Here is a 5,478-nt window from a genome sequence, read left to right on the forward strand (position 1 = left end):
CCCCCCCACCACCACTTGCTCAACATGAGCTGAGAGAGTAGGATAAATGAGGTTGTTGGGGTCACGGCACCTGGGAGGGGCCCAACGTCTACGTGACCACCGAGCAGAGGAGCGGACCGAAATCGGATGCAAACACATGGTTTGAACAATAAAAATGAGGTAACTACACGCTCAAGAAGTCTTAGCTTGACGGTCGGGCTTGAAAAAGTCGCCCTGTTGCCTTTGTTCGCCCTAGCCTTCGTTTGCCTGACGCTTCCCAACTCCAGAAGAGCAATCTACTGATTGTCTGCCAGGAGTGCAGGCTCCTCCCTTGCAATTAGCAAAGCTATTCAGCAGCTGAGACTAAATCACACCTCCTCAGACAGGCAGAAACTCACAGTCCAATCACCACTGAGGCAAGCCTAAGTACAGCTATAAAGACAACTTAGTTAAAACAAGAATAAAATACTTATCAGATTCTGGGTGAGTCAGAAGTTCAGTTCTTGCTCCAGAAGTTGAAAACAGATCACCAGGTTAGTTAAACCAGCTTAGTTGAGTTAAACCACATCACCAGGTTATGTTGACCTCTCCGAGTGAAACAGGCCAGGTCCTTAAAGAGACAGTACGGATGTTGTCAGTTTGAAGATCAAAGTTTTACATCAAACTGAAAGAATCATCACCGTGTTCCTACAGCTCAACAGGCTGGTCCCTGCAGTGGAACAAGCGCTCCTGACCTGCAGAGGAGACACAGCTGATCTAACTCCACCCCACAGCTGGGTCAGGTCATGATGAACAAAATCAAACACACCCCTGTTTAAGAGCTGCTGATCCTGTAGAGCAGACAGACAGATGGGTGACCAAAACAAACACCCTCCAGGTCTTCAGCGTCTACGCTCGAATCAAACATACCCCCACCGGTCGGTGTTACTTAAAACAAACACCCCCCCCCCTCACTGAGGAAGACGGAGTCACTACTGAAGAACAACAAATGAAACGCACCCTCAGGTTACTGAACTGTCCGTGCTGAGAGACAGTTAAACTCCACCCGTCTGTGAGTGTGAAAAACAAATGCACCCAAACATTTCAATACATCTGGGTGAAGGAAAAACAAACGCACCCTCTGATCGTCCAGCAGGGGAGGAGATAAACTGCTGGCGTGCACGTGCACGTGCACACACCTCCCCTCCCCCTTAGAGCAACAGTGAGCGACCTAGTGACCCAAACAGAGACTAGGTTGCTCGTCCATCCCCCCGGGACAACTATGAATGGAGAGAGAGAGAGTGCGAGTGTCCTTGACGTGTCTTTGTACAAAGATCAGCTGTTCGTCTGGTTTGAAGGACGTTAACAGTTTTATATTAATGAGATTTAATTAAGTAGATGCGAGGATGGAATTGAACCAGCGACGTTATAATTATGTGTTGTCCACCCCCCCCCCCCCACACACACACGGTCTATTTTTAACCCTCAGCTCTTGGTTCATATCTACATTCTGCTGCTGCTCAGCATGCTGGGAGGTCAACGAGGACGCTGCATCGACTTCACACACGTTGGGCTGTGTGTGTAAAACGTGTATCTGATATGTGATGCAGTTTATAACAGCTGATGGAGCTAAAAGCATGAGAACCCTAAAGATACAAGCATTGATACAGAAATACATTTCACTGCCAAGAAAAAGGGTTTAAAAGCTAAAACTGTCCGAGGCAGAAGTAGAAATGAATTGACTTCAAGAAGAAATTATTTGTACTTTAAAAAACAAGAGTAGAAATTTAGAGAATAAAGTTTTTCCTTGGAATCGTTTCAAATGAAAAATTTACATAAGACAGAATTTAAATTTTCTGTTCACTAACCGCTCCGGCGCTCTGCTCTCCAACCGCTCCGGCGCTCTGCTCTCCAACCGCTCCGGTACTCTGTTCATGCAGCTTTAAGGATGAGGACTGTTTCTTTCATTAATGATCTTCTTGTCTAACATGAGAAGTCACTTCCTGTCGAGTCCTCAAGAGATTCATCACATAAAGTCAGTCCCTCCTTCACCCCCCCATCTTTACCTCCTTCTGTCACTCCTTCAGACGTGGACATCGTCACCTCAGAGACACAAAGAACACATGAAGAAGAACTTCAGTTTCCTCCTGAGGAATCCAGAATGTGCCGACTCCAGTAAAAAAGTAGCTTCACTTTTCCTTCAACTTTCTCTCTTTTCCTGATCTCTCCTCCTGCTGCTCCTTTAGTTTCTCCTCCTCTAAAGATTCTTTCATTCCAGCATCAGTTTGTCCAAACAGACTTTAGTTATTCTTATCTCAGCAGCTTTTGTGTGAAAATCTGCTGTAAACTGCAGACCGACACCAGAACTCCTCCTCCGCCCAGACATCTGATCAGAGACCAGCTGCTCCTCCCGGTGGTCTGTTTCTTATTTTCTCTCCTTTTCTTTTTGAGGGTGAAATCTGAAGCAAAAGGAAAACTGAAGGGAAATGTTAGCATGTTGAGTTTGCTCTCAGTCAGCCGATTGTATTTTCAGACCTTTGTGATGGTTTGAAGCAGCAGAGATGAACTTATTGATCATGTGATTCTCTTCAGCCAGCAGAGGGCTCCACCTCCTCAGAGATCGGAGGTTTGGGTTCGTGAGAAGAACATGCTGTTTGTACACCAACATGTCTGTAGAACCTGTTTGTGACATTCAACTCTTTTTGTTCCTCCTTAAATCATAACACATTAAAACAATAATAGTCCAACAGGTGAACTCAGGTGTTTATTGGTCAGCTGATCTGATATTTAATTTTAATAGAAAAATTACTGATTATTATTATTAATAGAGTTTCTCTCACAGAGAAATGAGATGTTTTACATCTGATCTCTTCTTTCAGGAACGAACAGATTTAGAAGTGATCCTCTGTTTCTATATTTAAAGAGGAGTCGTCTGTTAGATTAAATCGGTGGTTTGTGGAACCTCTACAGCAGAGGTCCTCAACCTTTCATGCAGCACGGACCGGTTTCATGTCAGACAATATTTTCACGGACCGGCCTTCAAGGTGTGGCGGATAAACAACGAAATAAAATGATACGATCGGCATGAAAACAAATATAAAATGCATAAAGAATACAACTCACAATAAGGCTGAATCAGTGGAGCCCTGAGCTTGTTTCTCTGCAACGAGACGGTCCATCTGGGGGTAACGGGAGACAAAGACACCCGCAGTCTGTTCCTGATGTCCAGTCGACTCCGTTTAGTTGTGATTGCCGTCACTGCAGAACATCCCGCTTCACAGACAGGATGTTGTTGACGGACGCAGGGTTTCAGTGCTTTAGTGGTGATCTCAGGATATTCAGCCTTGATGTTAATCAAACACCAGCAGAGGTGTTGTCTCAAACATACTGTTAAGGCCACCGTCATTTACAACCTCCAGCAGCTGATCTTCTTCTGTGGACATGTTCTGCAGAGCGGGTTTGGAGCGTCAGAATCACTCCTGATGTTTAACAGACTCCTGATGTTGTCTGTTAAATGAAGCTTTCTTGTAGCTCTTCTTCTGTCTCCTTAGTGGCCTTTCCTCTTTGCAAAGAAGCTCTCCAAAAGTTATTTACTCATTGTCGCTAGTTTGCGGGCTTAATTTTTGCGGTAACGTATCACGTGACCGAGACGAGCGTCTTGACATGTCAAGAGACTCAGGCGGATGAAATTGGGAGAGAATCCGGTCATTTTTCAAAATAAAACTTCTTTCAGACTCTGATAATCAATAAAGCTGAAATAATATAATATTTATTCTTTCTGTGCGGCCCGGTACCAAATGATCCACGGCCCGGTGGTTGGGGACCACTGCTCTAGACCTCCTGCGGTGTCGTGAGTCTGAACACCAGCTTCACTCTGTTTAAAATCTAAAATCCACTTTTATTAACATTCATTGAAACATTCAGTTATAAAAACATACAGAAAACAAAGTGAGTCGGTTCTTCAGAGAACATCTGATCTTCTGCTCCTCAGGCTGTAACGAGGCTGACCAATCAGGAGACAGGAGAGGAGAACAAGAGGTCATGCAGACGTTTTGGTTGATTTGGTGACACCTGTGGTTACCACGGTAACACTAACAACATAATTTGTTTGAGATCTACTCCGACAGAGAAGACGAGCAACACATGCGGACCAATCAGACGCCTCTCTGAAGCCACGCCCCATTGCTATGATGTCAGAGCTAAAACACTCTATCAGAGAGGATTCATCTGTGTTGAATGTTCCTTTCGTCGTGACGACAGAATCATATGGCAGTTTGACAATCAATCACCAGTCACCAGGGGTGGGGAAAAAAAATCGATACAGCATAGTATCGCGATATTTTGCATGGCGATATTGTATCGATACACGGACGCCAAGTATCGATCTTTTATTATATAAACTATTCAAAAAATTAAATTAAATTTAAAAAAATAATTACTAGAAAAATCAAATCAATTGCTTTTTCAGTCCACTAGATGGTGCTGAGTTGTTGTCTGTTGGTCAAAACAAAGATAGCGACATCTGACCTCACAACGGGGTTAAATCTGCCAACAGTAGCCAGGCTCATGGGGAGAGCGCAGCGCATAACTGTCTCTCTGCCCTCTACGTCCACGCATCGCAAGTTATACTGAGTTATATAACTCTTATATAAGTTATAGTTCATATACTGAGTCCACACGTTTGCATTTAGTTAAGTTGGACTATGTAGTAATACAAACAGTTCAGTTGGTCAGGTTCATGCAACATTCATGACATTGTTGGTCAGTCTGTCTGCTTGACAATCCTATTCTGCTGCAATAAAAATGAGTGAAGTGAGATGAACAGACTGAAAACTTTATCTTATTAGATAAAACATGTTGACACAGTTTTCCTTTGGGGACATCATTTGAAGTTGAAAAAAGTAATAAATCGCAATACTCAGAATATCGCAGTATCGTGATAATATCGTATCGCGGGACCTCTGGTGATTCCCACCCCTACCAATCACCTGTCACCAATCACATCTCACCTGTCATCAATCACATGTCATCAGATAAGAGTTACCTGTCTGTCCTCCACCAGGATGCTGTAGACCAGAGCAGAGGAGGAGGAGCCACGAGGACACCTGCCTGTTCTCACTGAGGCATTCTGTGAGGAGGGACTCTGCACTGAGGCATTGTGGGTAATGTATTGCTGCAGGGTGATGTCAGCAGCTGAGGTCACTGTACTGCTGAGAATACTGTCAGTACTCCAACCTGCAGTACAAATACACACAAATACTGTTAATACCAACAAGGCCAGAAATATGTGGATAGAGAGGCGAGACAGGCACCGACCAGTGTGTGAGAGGCGAGACAGTTCTGGTTGGTCTTTGGTCGGAGACACCAACGTGCTCCACACTTTTTCTTCTTCTTCTTCCTCCTCCTCCTCCTCCTCTCTTCTTCTACTCTCTGTCCTCCTCTAGAAGAGATGTGATTGGTCAGTAACCTTGTGCTCTGTGACATCACAGAGGATGCTTCTCAAGTCTCTTAATTGCATCC

The 5,478-nt window shown here is 44.3% G+C and overlaps 1 long non-coding RNA gene across 1 annotated transcript; it reads right to left on the bottom strand.

Moving 5' to 3' along the window:
* Positions 1-3,713: 3,713 nt before the first annotated feature.
* On the bottom strand, positions 3,714-5,459 carry LOC116379027 (uncharacterized). Its single transcript, XR_004212369.1, has 3 exons — positions 5,275-5,459; positions 5,003-5,193; positions 3,714-3,961 (listed from the first exon to the last, which is right to left on the bottom strand). It is a non-coding gene; the product is annotated as an uncharacterized LOC116379027 (long non-coding RNA).
* Between the last annotated feature and the right edge of the window lie 19 nt (positions 5,460-5,478).

This window comes from Anarrhichthys ocellatus, unplaced genomic scaffold (genome assembly GCF_004355925.1).
Source record: "Anarrhichthys ocellatus isolate YVR2014 unplaced genomic scaffold, GSC_Weel_1.0 scaffold3588, whole genome shotgun sequence".
NCBI lineage: Eukaryota > Metazoa > Chordata > Actinopteri > Perciformes > Anarhichadidae > Anarrhichthys > Anarrhichthys ocellatus.